The sequence below is a fragment of the Schistocerca piceifrons genome, chromosome 2, assembly GCF_021461385.2.
Source record: "Schistocerca piceifrons isolate TAMUIC-IGC-003096 chromosome 2, iqSchPice1.1, whole genome shotgun sequence".
NCBI classification, from domain to species: domain Eukaryota; kingdom Metazoa; phylum Arthropoda; class Insecta; order Orthoptera; family Acrididae; genus Schistocerca; species Schistocerca piceifrons.
The window spans coordinates 529,587-544,504 of record NC_060139.1 but is presented as its reverse complement, the minus strand read 5'-3'; the positions used below and the strand labels follow the sequence as shown (position 1 = coordinate 544,504).

The following is a 14,918-nucleotide window of genomic DNA, read 5'->3' as shown; positions in this document are numbered from 1 at the left end:
AAAGAGCTAGATGTGTTTCAGAAGAACGATATTTTCTGAATCCGTGCTGACTATGTGCCAATAAATCGTTTTCTTTGAGGTACTTCATAATGTTCGAATACAGTATATGTTCCAAAAGCCTATTGCAAATCGACGTTAGTGATATAGGCCTGTAATTAAGCGGATTACTCCTACTTCGCTTTTTGGGTATTGGTGTGACTTGAGCAATTTTCCAGTCTTTAGGTTCAAATGGCTCTGAGCACTATGGGACTTAATTTCTGAGGTCATCTGTCCCCTAGAACTTAGAACTACTTAAACCTAACTAACCTAAGGACATCACACACATCCATGCCCGAGGCAGGATTCGAACCTGCGACCGTAGCGGTCACGCGGTTCCAGACTGCAGCGCCTAGAACCGCTCGGCCACTCCGGCCGGCCCAGTCTTTAGGTACGGATCTTTCTGTGAGCGAGTGGTTGTATATAACTGCTAAATATGGAGCTATTTTATCAGCATACTCTGACAAGGGGAGGCCGCCAATTGTGAAATTCAGATTCGATTCATACTGCGCATAATAAAAGCTCATGGCCAGAGGAGTAATGTGGCAAAGCACCAAGATGCACTTCTCAGCCGTTGTCGAGAAAATCGACAGTTAAAAGAAACCGTTGCGGTGAAATACTCTCTATGATAAGTAATTTTCCAGAGCGTCCCTGCGCAGCGGTAAGCGCTGGGGTTCGTAATCTGAAGGTCGCCGGATCGAATCCCGCGCCATGCAACTTTTTTTTATTATTAGTTTTTTGTAATTCAAATATATATATAAATTGCTTATGCATGTTGGTGAAGGCGGATCGCTCTCCAATTGTACCGCCTCCATTTTTCCGTTTGTTTAACAGGTTGTACCAAAGCTTTCCCGTCCGCACTGATTTTCGACGATGTTATAAGTTGCGCTAGGGACCGCATCTACCTTCTTTCGAAGTTAGCAGGCAACTACGCTGTTATGCGGCGGCTCGTTTCGGCCCATTCAACATCTGTCCTTCAAGTGTAACGAGCGAGTAAAGGAGTTTATATTTCATACCTGCCACAGCAAATTTGTGTTCGTGGGGTTTCTATTCTAATTCGAACGTTTGACTTACGCTATACGTATTCGTTTCGGAAAATCGTTTCTACGTCTTCCGTTAACTATACGTGGTTAACATTATGAAGACAATTAATAACATTTGTGAAATACAACTTTGTTTGCGGAAAACATAATGATGTTCGAAGTCGCCAGTTTTTCCACGACAAACGACTTTCAACAACTTATTATATGCATAATTGTTGCAACTGATTGCCGGGAATTATATATATATATATATATATATATATATATATATATATATATATATATATATATGAATTACAAAAAACAAATACTAAAAAAAGAAAAGTTTGCATGGCGCGAGATTCGAACCGGCGACCTTCGGATTACGAACCCGAGCGCTTACCGCTGCACTACAACGCTGTATAAAATTATTAATCGTAGGGAGTATTTCATCGCAACGGTTTCTTTCAACTGTCGATTTTCTCGACAACGGCTGAGAAGTGCATCTTGGTGCTTTGCCACATTACACCTCTGGCCATGAGCTTTTATTATGTGCAGTATGAATCGAATCTAAATTTCACAATTGGCGGCCTCCCTTTGTGAGAGGAACCTGACTGGTATACAATCTGGACCGGAAGGTAAGTGATTTAAGCTGCTTTGTTACACCGAGAATATCTACTTCTATGTTTCTCATCTTGGCAGTGGTTCTTGATTGGAATTCAGGAATATTTACTTCGTCTTCTTTGGTGAAGGAGTCTCGGACAACCATGTTTAATAACTCTGCTTTAGTGGCACTGTCATTTGTGACTTCACCGTTGTCATCGTGCAGTGAAAGTATTGATTGTGTCTTGCCACTGGTGAGCCTTATGCACGACTGTTTCACACGAACTATCTACTTCAATTTCGCTACAAGGCAAACTGCCTCTGACATCAATAAATACCCCACCACCAAATGTATTTAATCTTCCTTTCTGAACACTGTTGGATCGTTTGAAAAAATTTCGGTTCAACATATTTCTGGCTTTAGCCAGCTCTCTGTACCTATAACTATTTGTGCTTCAGTGCTTTCTGTTAGGGCTTGGAGCTCTGGTTCTTTCCCAACACAGCTACGGCAATTTACAATACCAGTCGTTTCTACAACTACCTTACTGTGTTTTACCTGCCCACTTTTAGACGGACGCCCCTTCTGTGGTTCCCTGAGACCCTCTAATCCAAAAAACCGCCCAGTCCCTTCCACACAGCCCCCGCTAACCGTGTAGCCGCCAACTGTGTGTCGTGGACTCCTGACCTACTAAGCGGAACCGGGAAACCCACCACCCGATGGCGCAAGTCAAGGAATCTGCAGCCTACACGGTCACGGAACCGCCTGAGCCTCTCATTCAGACCCTCCACTCGGCTCTGCACCAAAGGACCACAGTCGGTTATATAGACGATTCTGCAGATGGTGAGCTCCGTCTTCATCTCAGAAGCAATACTGACAATCTTTACCGTTTCCGCTAGCCACCCGAAACCAGACAGAAACTGCTCCAACCTGCAGTTGGTTGCACTCTGTACTCTTCATGGCATCTGGAAGCACCCTTTCCACATCTGGAATGACTCCCCCCCAGAATGCACCGGAGTGCACACTGGCTTCCTTCCCCTCCATGGCAGCCATGTCCTCTAGGGGCCCCACTACGCGCCTAACATTGGAGCTCCCAACTACCAGCAAACCCACTCTCTGTGAATGCCCAGACCTTGAGGGCCGAGAAGCTTCCTCTGGAACAGGGTGGACTACTGCATCCGGCTCAGAGACATCGTCAGCCACAGATGATGTCCGAAACCTCTTCGTCAAACAACGAACCCGGGAGGCCCTACGATTGGCCCCTCGGAAAGATTTTCGCTTCCTGCCAGACTTTGGAATGATCGGAGACGTGCTCTACGTCCCTCGCATTCCCGCGTTCGATCCCCCACAGTGACGCCCCTTGGCAGCAACCTCAAGCTGTGTTACGGAAGCCATCGCAGCCTGGAGCTGATTCGCCAACTCATCTCGCATGTGTACACAGCAATCACAGTTCCTATCCATTACTTCAGTAGCTCCTGTTTGAAGCTCGTAAAAATACGTAGCAAACGAACAGTGTACTCGCCTTATTAGCAGCGGGATATCGAAGTGCTCTCTCACTGACGGTCTGACCGACACTGAGCTGCTCTAACCAAACAGACAAAAGTCTGTACGATACGAGGGTCGATTGCAACGGCGGTACTGTACACTATACTGTTATTGAAATAAAAGGTTGTGCCTAGTAAGCACTCGAACACATAAGAAATTACAAAAATAAACTAGTAACTACACAGATAATTGAAAATAAGTTGCTCCTGTTTGAAACTCGTAAAAATATGTAACAACCGAACTTTGTATCCGCCTTATTAGTAGCAGGAACTCGCGGTGCGCTTTCGCTGACCGTCTAACCGACACATGTAGTACTAAAAGTACCAACAAAATTATATCAGTATACGGCACATAGTGCAAGAAATATGACGTCATAGGCACTGAGATGCATGAAAAACTGCTGTATCATGCACGACGTTTTCATTTACTACTTCCTTACTACCAGCTCTACTCAGAATACATTTCACGTATAGTATCCACATATACCACATGATGTACCTGCAAGCTATATCATTTTTACGGCATATAGTTCAGTAGAGTTGAGCGAAAATGAAACTGCAGGGCCAAATTCGCTGGAGGTACATGTGAAATATGTGTGCGTTTACGTATGAAATGTGTTAAAATAAGTGGAATATATTTGACATATGCGTACGTGAGTGAAGCCAAGGGTAAAAATGCTTGTTCGAGATCCACAGAACTATTTCAACCAAATTATACACATTTACTTAAGATCTGAAAAATAAATTCTCTGGGGGCGGGGGGGGGGGGGGAGGGTAAGAACTACCAGCCTCATATTGGGGTGAGTGTGATAATGCGGAGAGAGAAAGGGAAACGAAGAGACAGACAGAGACGAGAATGGGTGAAATGGACAGATAGGGTTGGGGGGGGGGGGGGGGCGTCAGAGAGATGGGAGAAGAGGGTTGAGCAGAGAGAGGGAGAGGAAGTGGTACACAGAGAGAGGTGGGAGGAGAAGATGGAATAAGTGAGGGAAGGAGAAGATGGAATTAGAGGGGAGCAGGAGAAGATAGATGAGGAGGAAGGAGAGAATGGAGAGAGGTGTGAGGAATAGACAGAGAGAGAAGGAGGTGGAGGTGGTGGACAGAGAGAGGGCTGGAGGAGGACAGAGAGGGTGTGAACGAGAAGATAGACTAGTACAGAATTGGAATGAATACCAAGGTAATTTCTTGAAGCACACCAGTTATCTTTGTCAGCATGTACCTTCATTGTCGAATTTAGGCGATTCAGCGCTTCACCCATCAACCCTTTCTGTAGCTCATAATGAGCTTTTGCTAATGGCGAGCAAGTAGCCATTCGGGTCTATTTTTATTTCAATTCTGTAGCCAGGCATCAATCACTCGCAATGAAGATAGCCGGGTGCATTGTCTCTCTGCAACTCGTATGACATTTGTTCTATGTGTATTCTTATTCTAACTTATTATGGTATTGGTTTCCACACGTTTACGCAAACCACAACTTTTTATGTCATTTTTCTTGTCCAAACATGTTTCAGAAAATTTGTGAAATCATCAGAGCGTTCTTATTTCATTGACATATTAATCATTATTGGGTTAGGCTGATAATTAAATCACGTGATGCTGAGGGAACTATGAAATTAGAAACTGAAAACAGTAAACGAGTTCAACTGTTTTGGGGGTTAAAATAACTAGCGATGGCGGGGTAGCGTACGTAGTACAGACTGACTACGGTAAGAAAAGCGTCCCTGAACGATGGAAACACGTCAACGTCTAAACTAACTCAAGTGTTAGGAAGTCTACCCTGAAAGTATTCTTTTGAGAGTAGCCTTGTACAGAAGTCAAACGCTGACGATGAACAACACAGGCATGAAACGAATACCATACTGCAAAATTTAGTCGTACAGATGATTACTGCAGATCAGATACACATATCGGATAACTAACGAAGAAATAATTAATCGACTCGGATAGGAAAAAAATGTATGGCGCAACATAAATAACGGAAGGGATCAATTGAAGGGTCACATCCTGAGACTTGAGGGAATAGTCATTTCAGTGATGAAGGAAAGTGTGTGTGCGTGTGTGTGTGTGTGTGAGAGAGAGAGAGAGAGAGAGAGAGAGAGGGTAGTGGTAAAAGGCTAGACAACAGTAAGCAGAATAAAAAGCAAATAAGTTGCAGTCGATATGCAGAGATGACGGACAATGCGTACGATAGACCAGCGTGGAGAGCAGCAGGAAAGGAGTATGAGGAGCACGACAACAAGAATAGGCTAAGAATTAAGAACTCAATACAATACGACGACTGCACAAATTTACTGTAGCAAATTTTGAGAATAAATTTGGTATTAGAAGATTTTTGTTTTGAAACCCCACACCATATTTTGTTCCACACAAACAGTTCGATGTTTACATGTAAAGAGTGTAAAACCAGCTGAAAATTACACTCGGGTTGCCTACACAAAGAGAGGGAGCATGAACACTGAGTTCGAAAACTACACTGACCGGAAAAAGTCCCAACTCCAAAAATTGATTAATGTAAATTAAATTTCTAGAATACATTTGACTAGTTAACATACGTATGTGATTAACATTGCAAGATCAGAGGTTAATGTAAGCGAGAGGTAAGCCATTGCAAATACGCACTGCTGATACATCAGTAACTCCAGGCTGTTGAGTGGAAGCACGGAAACGTGCACGCATGGTATTGTACAGATGCCGGATGTCGGTTTGTGGGATGCAGTTCCACGCCTGTCGCACTTGGTCGGTCAATAAAGGAACGGTTGATGCTTTTTGAGGCTGAAGTTGAAGTTGTTGTCCGGTGATGTCCCTTATGTTCTCGATTGGAGGAAGATCTGGTGATCGAGCGAGCTGAGGGAACATATTGACTCTCTGTAGAGCACGTTGGGTTACAACAGCGGTCTGACGGCAAGCGCTATCTTGTTGGAAAACACCCCCTTGGATTCTGTCCATGAATGGCAGCACGACAGGTCGAATCACCAAACTAACGTATAATTTTGCAGCCATGGTGCGTGGGATAACCAAGATAGTTCTCCTGCTGTCATATGGAATCGCACCCCAGATCATAACTCGAGGCGTAGTTCAGTGTATCAACCATACAGACAGATTGTGTGCAGGCCCTCAACTGACCTCCTTCTAAAGGCCATCGCTGACGCAAAATACAACAGACCTCCACCCTGCCCTACAATGAACTCTCCCTCGCCATCACTGAAGTCGCAAACGGTGGTGGATTGTGGTCGATGAATGAACGCTACAAGCCGTCTGGCTCGGAGCTATCCTTGAAGTAACCAATTTATAACAGTTCGTTGTGTCATTCTGGTGCCAACTGCAGCTCAAATTGCTGCTGCAGAAGCGGTTCGCAGACTCAGAGCCCCGCGCCGAACACGACGGTCTTCGCTCTCGGTAGTGCCACGTGACCGTCCGCAGCCCGGTCTGCTTCGGACTGTACTATAATGCGCAAAAGTATCCGAACGACCTGGATTGAGATCCACCTGATTTTCATGCAACCAACATAAAGTCACTTTGCTGTACAGTCGTTAGACTACGCAAAATGGATAGCACTAGAGACCACTAGACAACTCTCTTCTTTAAGGCAATCAGTGCGATGTAACATCACACCATGATACTGCAAAAACTTGAAAAACACTTAATTAGAGATGAGTTAGTCCCTAACGCTTGTACAGGTTACAATAATTTTCAAAAGCTTTACTATCTCATTACAATCTGAAACAATTAACTATGCACATAAACTATATAGCAACAAAGTAAATGTTTAAATGAACAAGATATTCTAAGACAATGTCTGGACTAATAAAGATCTATGACAGTTAGAAGTATTTTTCCTCTGTATAAGGTTTTCCTGCTCCTGCTAAATGTCCCAGTGACAATTGGTTTCTGCATAACCTGGTCTTTAAAGAACCTAGTTACAGAAACCACGATAAACAGCGGTAAACCCTCTATAGAAACATCAATATTAATGAATTATAATCAGTAACATCACTGCACTAACTATTCATGAAGAATTATTTGCCCACATGTTTGAACTATAAATGACATGATGAAATTTTTTATCATGGATCTGGACAGAAACCCAGCAGACGTAGCCACTACTAACCAAAATACACTTTCGCACCTGCCCGCTACCTGATCAAGGCAACGATCATCAATGCTGACTAGCCGTAAAGAGGCGTGAAATATAAAGGTTTTCACCAGTATTAGTTAACACATGTGAACTTGAAAAGAAATGACGACATTATTTCTGTCACATCAAAACCATTATCACCCTGTTAACTAACCACGAAAGACGTTTAATATACTGTCCTTCACAAGCAATCAAGTATGCACGTGCTGAAAATTGAAAAGCTATGATTTAAAATGTTGTGAGGGGATTTTCTACTCAGCACGTTATCGGATTGTTAACTAAGTAAAATCAGATGTTAGAAATCGAATTTATATACCAGCAGCGAGCTGTATCGATATGAGATGGGGGTACAATTTGTTTTGCTTGCCCGGGAATCGAACCCAGCGCGTACTGTCGCTGTTTCCCATCCATAAATAGACGTTAAGTATCAATTGCTTGCTCACCAGTAGCGAGATGCTCGGATGTTTCACTAGAAATAACCGTACCTAACGTTATTGTTGACTATTCGTGAACAGACATTAATTATGCAAATTATTTTTCGGTGCTAGGTTAGCGTGCACGTGCTAGGACGTTAAATGAAATTATGAATTTGTTTGTGCTGGACCAGAATTGCAACCCAGATACGTTCCATTCCTAGAGATCCGAATTTGAATTCCAGTCGAGGACGGTCTCAAGTTCAAATTAAATATCAACACTCTGAACGAAATAACCATTCCTAAATTAAATGAAATAAACTTCTTAGTGCTAGTTTACTGGAGACAGAGTTTGTGCCTTCGGCGGCTGCCGCCTTTGTTATGGCGCCATTTAAACAGGTTGTGGCGCTGTTGGTAGTGAAGGGATATTGTGTTTAATGCGGGTTCTGAATCACTGGGGGGCTAACACTCTGGACTTGGCGTTACCATAGGTGAATTAGATCTTTTCGTGAATGTTAAAAATGGACGCCATGAGTGACAATCGAACCTATACCCCGCAATTATCAAACAACGATCAACCCAGCAGACCACTGCAACTCCCAGGTGGCAAAGATCTGATTGCGTTGTTGTGTCCAACAATGCGCCTACAAGCTGTGAAAAGATCCGGAACTCTCGATTAACTGGTTAATTACCTGCTAGTGTCTAATGCATGTATTATTCTAATCTCATGACTGCGTGATATAAGGACGATTCTAGTATTCACAGCCCTCATTTGATAACAATATGAAATTTTTTCTATGACAACTAATGTTTTAGTTCGAGAAGTACAACTGCAACGTGTGAGGTTACCAGATAATTCGATGATTACTGTCACGATTGCTTTTGTTATCTTCATTATGCTGCTACTATGCATGTGACTGAAGGAAAGGTATATGCTCTTTGATCATTTTTAGAGCCATCTGCTCAAATATAGTAATTATGTAGTTCCTTCCATGTATAGGGAATACTTTTCGATTTAATGTCGGAAACCTCCAGTTCGTCGTTAATCACATTAGAATTAAGGTAATTGCTGAAACCTTTATTTGAAAGCAGAAATCGTGTTGCATTTCTTTATTTATTTGCGCTTAGCAACAATGCTTGAAAAATGTGAAATCTGGAGGTAAAACACTATTCAAAATACAGGGATGTAAATGTCTGCCGTTAAAATCCAAGTGTATACTTTACAGATGACTTGGTCAGACTGTTGTGAATCATATGGGAGTTACATTGCTTCTGATTAATATCTCCCTCATTTTTGTGTGTCGTGTTTAATAAACTACCGGTAATGCCATAGCAGTATGCAATATAGTAATAAAAACTGATTACAACTTATCATGATAACGGTACAAAAAAGTCTGCCTTCTTAAGGTACAATACCCCAAATCGTTACTAATTAGCAAGAGAAAGGTAAAAACTCATTCAGTGCCACACTTAAGTCAATATTTTTGACAGAAGCAGAAAAAAAGGGATTAACATGTGTGCAATTCTGTAAAGGTTGTGTCTATACATCCATGGACTTGGGAACAGAAGTAGTGATATAATGGTGGAGAGGTTTTCATTCGATGTCTTTACTGATTGTTGATCTGCCTTCGAGATTCTGTTTTACAGAAGAGGGAGAAGTACTGTGCCACCAGTATTTGAACCAACAGCTAGCACAGTTTGCAATTCCATGTCCAAAGGCTTTACCACTACGATAGCAGCAATCCGCAATAAACCTTGCCTCCTCGTCGCCTCAAGCGTAGTTTTGTCAGCTAAACAGCGACGTAAATAGCGAAACCAGCTGCAGCTTTTGTTGAAAATTATTCATTTGACACCTTCTGTATCATTCTCTAAGGGAGAATCATTCAGGATATTTCATGAAAATGATAAGATATTAGTGAGTGAATTTAGAAGGAAACTTTTGCACCAGTCCAGGAAGTAATTCGAAGGCCACATTGCGGCCAAATGTATGCTGCAATGATGTCAATTCTCCATTAGACTGGCGACAAGCATAAGACACCTGCCAACTCGAAAAGTAATCTCTCCAGCTCGTAGCCACAGGACAAGCTCGCGTAACACAGACGTGGCAGGGCCGGCGTTGGCGCTAGCGTCGGTTGCTACCACTTTGACGGGGACCTGAATTAACAAACGTAAAGGCCAATTAGCTCTCGATTGCAACCTGAACATCAGATGTAAATATCGGAGGAATAATTTACGGGGCTCTCCTTTTAAGTAGCTGTCGTAGCAATTTTTGTTATTGTTTTATAAGATCTGCTAACTAAATAAAATTATTCTCCAGAAGCAATTAGGTTCTGTAGTACCACCTGACGCCATTAACAGAATGAGTAAATAATATTCTTTTTGCTATTAAATACGTGAAAATAATTTTTATGACGTAGGGTTTCTTTCGCACTACTGCTGACACATAATAAAACAGATGAAACCACAATATAACACTGATTACAAAACACGAACATCAACAAAGACATTTCGTAAACTGTGAATAACACATTGTTTCATCGACATCTCAAAAGCCGTGTTACAATGTGTGATACAGGGCACTTTCTTCATCAATATCACTTCTCCAATTGTTTGCTCCAGGCACAAATGTTTCGTGGGAAGGACGATTGCTAGTAAGTATCTATGTACATTCTTATCCCTATAATTTTGTGTTCACTGTCTTTCTGCGAGATATAAGTAGGAAGAAACAATTTATTGCCCGACTATTCAAGTTACCTACGGTGTAGGTATTAAACTGTAGACCATACGGCCGTGGAGGCTGCCTCTTTTCCAGCGCCTTCACCTGGAATTGAATGAGCAACTCTCTGACGCCTTTATGCTTACTAAATAACCGCGCAACTAACGGTGTTGCTCTTGTTTGGCTTTTAGAATGATGTGTAGCTTTCAAGTATTTGTCAAACGATTGTTTTGTAAGCCATCAGTTAGCACACATGAACTTGAAACTAAATGACGAAATTTTTTGTGCTAAATGAAGTCCCTTATCTCCCTGTTAACTAAGTACGAAAGCCGTTTAATATACTTTCCTTCAGAAGTATCCACCTGAGCACGTGTTGATAATTGCAATGGTGTGATGTAAAATTTTGCTACAGGATTTTGTTCCCAGCACGTTAGCGGATGGTGAACTAAGTAAAATCAAATGTTAAATATGAAATTCACCAGCAGCGCGATTTATCAATATGTAATAACGATACACTCATTTTCTACCCAGGAAACGAACCCGGCACCCACTGTCACCCTTATCCATCCATAAACAGATGTAAACTATTAACTGCTTTCTCACCAATAGTAAGATGCTCACATATTTGACTATAAATAATGGCAGTTATTGTTGACAATTCATGAAGGGACATTAAAAATGAAAATTATGTTTCGCTAAAACTTCAGTGTGCACACACTATGGGTTACAAGGAAATTATATTTTTGTACTGGACCAGGATTCCAACCCAAATACGCACCGTTCATAGAGAACCGAATTCGAACTCCACTCCATCACCAAAATTTCCTACGTTTCAAATTTACACTAAATATGAGCCCTGTGAACGTAATGCCCATTGGGTCATTGAATGAAAAAAATTTTAGCGCTTGTTTACCCGAACAGAATTTCTGTCTTCTGCGACTACCGCTTTTCTTGTGGCGCAGTTTAAACAGTCTCTGACCCTGTTGCTGGTAAAGGGATATGGTGTTAATGCGGATTCTGAACTATGGTGTGACGTAATATTCTTCTCTTGGCGTTACCAGAGATGCATTAGATCCGTTAGTGTTAATAATGAACGACCTATTTGAGAATCGAACCCACACGCAATTATCAAACCAGGATCCACCACTATATCTAACAGTAATTTCGTGTGCTATGGATACATACCGATTGCAGAATTTAAGGCTCTACATCAATTCCAGTTCAGGTTGTGCAACATCACACACTAGCAGTGTGCTCTCGATGCCAACTGCATTGTTCTTTTCACTTGATTCCGTAATCACTGAAATAAAATCACATAACCTCCCAACACGAGAGGTTTAATTTCGTTCCTCCATTCCTGCTGGAGCCGGCCGAAGTGGCCGAGCGGTTCTAGGCGCTACAGTCTGGAACCGCACGATCGCTAGGGTCGCAGGTTCGAATCCTGCCTCGGGCATGGATGTGTGTGATGTCCTTAGGTTAGTTAGGTTTAAGTAGTTCTAAGTTCTAGGGGACTGATGACCTCAGAAGTTAAGTCCCATGGTGCTCAGAGCCATTTGAACCATTCCTGCTTGGAGATTTGTTTTATTATTGATCAGCTCTTTTCCTTCTTGCCAGCGAAATGTGACAAAATGTGGTCTCTGATTTCCCAAAAATGAAATGCTCGTTGTCGAGGTAGGAAGAGTTTTAAATCAAAGTCCCCTAAGTCTGGGGAAGGTATATCTCTTCGTCTGACGGCACTGCGTAAGTACTTATCCTAAGAGGCATCACAAATTGTGTTCGTATAGCTGCAGAAATCATTAGTTGAAGCAGAGCTTAGCACCTGTAGGTATGGTACTGCTAGAAATACAGAAGTATTATATATTGAAGGCTGAGTCCATCTTGAAAACTGAGGCGTATTTATAATACGGAAGCTACTGGAGATTAAATGTTCTTGATTTCGTCCACAGAGCATTCGAAGGCGTTTACACACAATACTACAAATAATGTAAACTATAAAAGTAGCATTGTCCATCTAAACTAATAACTCGTTGTTCCCATTAAATTAAAAAATAATTGTAATGACAGGATTAGTACCTCATTCTAAAAGTTTTCGAACATAGCGCTTTAGCCACTACGCTGACCCTCCACTGACGCGTATGGCGTGCTTTAGCGGGAGCACCATGACGTGAATCAATACATGAATCTAAATGTTGCTTTAAATCTCTGAAAACGATTTCATTATTACTATGTATGAAGATTAGAGACAAAATAATTGTCACGATAAAATAATACTTAAGAGAAATTTGTTACAGAAATATTTTTCGTAGCATGTAGACGGGAATGAATGTGACTTCTGAGGCGATGAAAGTGCTGTCTCGCTTGTATGGCACTTGGTTTCCTCTTGCCTTGTCACTAGGTACTTACCTGCAATGTCTTAGCTCAAGGAATCCGATAAACGTCGCATTCTTGCCCTTTATGAAGATGGATAGTGTATCAGCGCCATTTCCCGTGCCCTAGGACACAGCAAATCTACGATTCATCTCTGGGTAAAGAGGTCGGCCGGTGGAGGCCGCGCCTACCGCTGTCGACGCCCTGGGCGTCCACGGACCACCACGGAGTATCACGACAGTAGTGTACTCAGATGCAGTGATGGCGACCCATTCAGGACCAGCGCAGAAATGAGGAACATCCTTCAGCTAAGCGTGAGCAGGTCCACCATAAGACGACGTCTCAACGAGAAGGGAAGGTGTGGACGAAAATCTGCTGTTATGAAAATGTTGAAAGAGCAACGTAGGACTGCCAGGTTAAACTAAGCTCTGGAGTACAGGAATAAGTCACTTTCATACTGGGAGCAAGTTATATTTACGGACTAGCTGGTGTTTACCACCGCGCCAAATAGTTCTGTCCTTGTATATCGTCCACGTGGAGTGAGATTTGACAGAAACTATGTTTATCAAAGGAAAAGGTGTGGCCGAACTTCTGTCACAGTTTGGGGATGGATATCAGCAGATGGTTGTGGCGTTTTGTGGGAACTGGACCGTCCGCTTGCTAGTCATTACTACTGCCAAATACTGGAGTACATAATGCTTCCTTCGGTTCGTCAGAGGTTTTCGGGAGGCAGTATAATATTCCAACATGACAGTTCCCCAGTCCATACTGGGAATTGTGTAAAACAATGGTTTCAAATGAATGGAGACATCGACCTCCTGGACTGGCCTCCAAAAGGTGCTGACCTCAATCCTGTAGAACAGGTGTGGGCAGAGATGGAGAAAATTATCAAGTGTAGAAGACCTACGCCAACAACCCAGGCGTAGCTGTCCGAAGCAGTTCATGATTCATGGGAAGAGCTGTCGCAGAATAACAGATTCATCCGGAAACTTGTTGTCTCTGTACCCTGGCGGCTAAATTCTGTTGTAGTGGAGGATGGAAATTGGACACGATACTGAATCCATTGTGTCATTAGGGAGAAAACTTTATGACAAAAGGACGTTTTGTTTACCTTTCGATTACTCTTATTAAGCTTTTACGTTACTATGAACAAAAGGAAAATGTGTTTGCCTCAAACTTTTTCTCAATGAAGGTATAACATAAATAAATCGAAAACCACTGATCATCACCAGCTAAGACATTTAATTGAAAGAAGAAAGCCATAATATACACATAACTCAATTAGTCTATTTCACTCTTTTTCAGTCATTCAAAGGACTATTGATTTTAAACTATTTTGTGATCATTCATCAAGAAGATCAAGAGGACTATGGGAAAATATTTTTTTTCACATGGCAAATGTCAAATCCGATGAGGCCATGAAAGTGAATGTGTTTGACATCAATGAGAAGGCATATTACTTTGAGTTATTTGTGCAGGCAGGACTCCAGTACCTTCAGGAGCATACAACAGAGATTATTTTTATTTAAAACTGAGTGGAAAACACAATACCGAAAGCAAATAATTTGAAAAGTGCGAGTATGACTCGCACTATGTGAGTTCTGTACAAACACAATTACGTACTCAGATAGCAGTAATTCCTTTTGCTTAATGCCCTGGTGCAAGTTTTTGTATTGGACACAACGTCTGTGACTTGTGTGTCCCTAAACTACTCCAGTCATCCACGTGGGGAGAAGCCAAGTACAGTTAAATGGGTAAACCGAAACACGCGATGTTTCTGGCCAATCGTTACATCATTGAGAGTTGAACACTAGGTTAAAATGAAACCTGAAAAATCCATTGCAGGTGCGCACTTTACCGTTAAACCAACAGGCCAAATACTTCCGACAAATATTCGTCTGTAGCTTTTATGGATTGCGTTTGCGAGTATCAGAACGTCGGACATACCAGGCTGTATCTTTCGTGAGAAATAACTTAGGAGCTTAAATTTATTTACACGGCTACAGGACCGAAGACCTTAGCACGTGGCATAAATTTCTACTTCATATCTTTACATGTCCTGAGAACAAGATGACTTAGCAGAC

The 14,918-nt window shown here is 42.0% G+C and overlaps 1 protein-coding gene across 1 annotated transcript in view; it reads left to right on the top strand.

Moving 5' to 3' along the window:
• LOC124774948 (cytochrome P450 9e2-like) overlaps nt 1-14,918 on the top strand; it is a 118,833-nt gene that overhangs the window by 23,600 nt on the left and 80,315 nt on the right. The window lies entirely within an intron of this gene.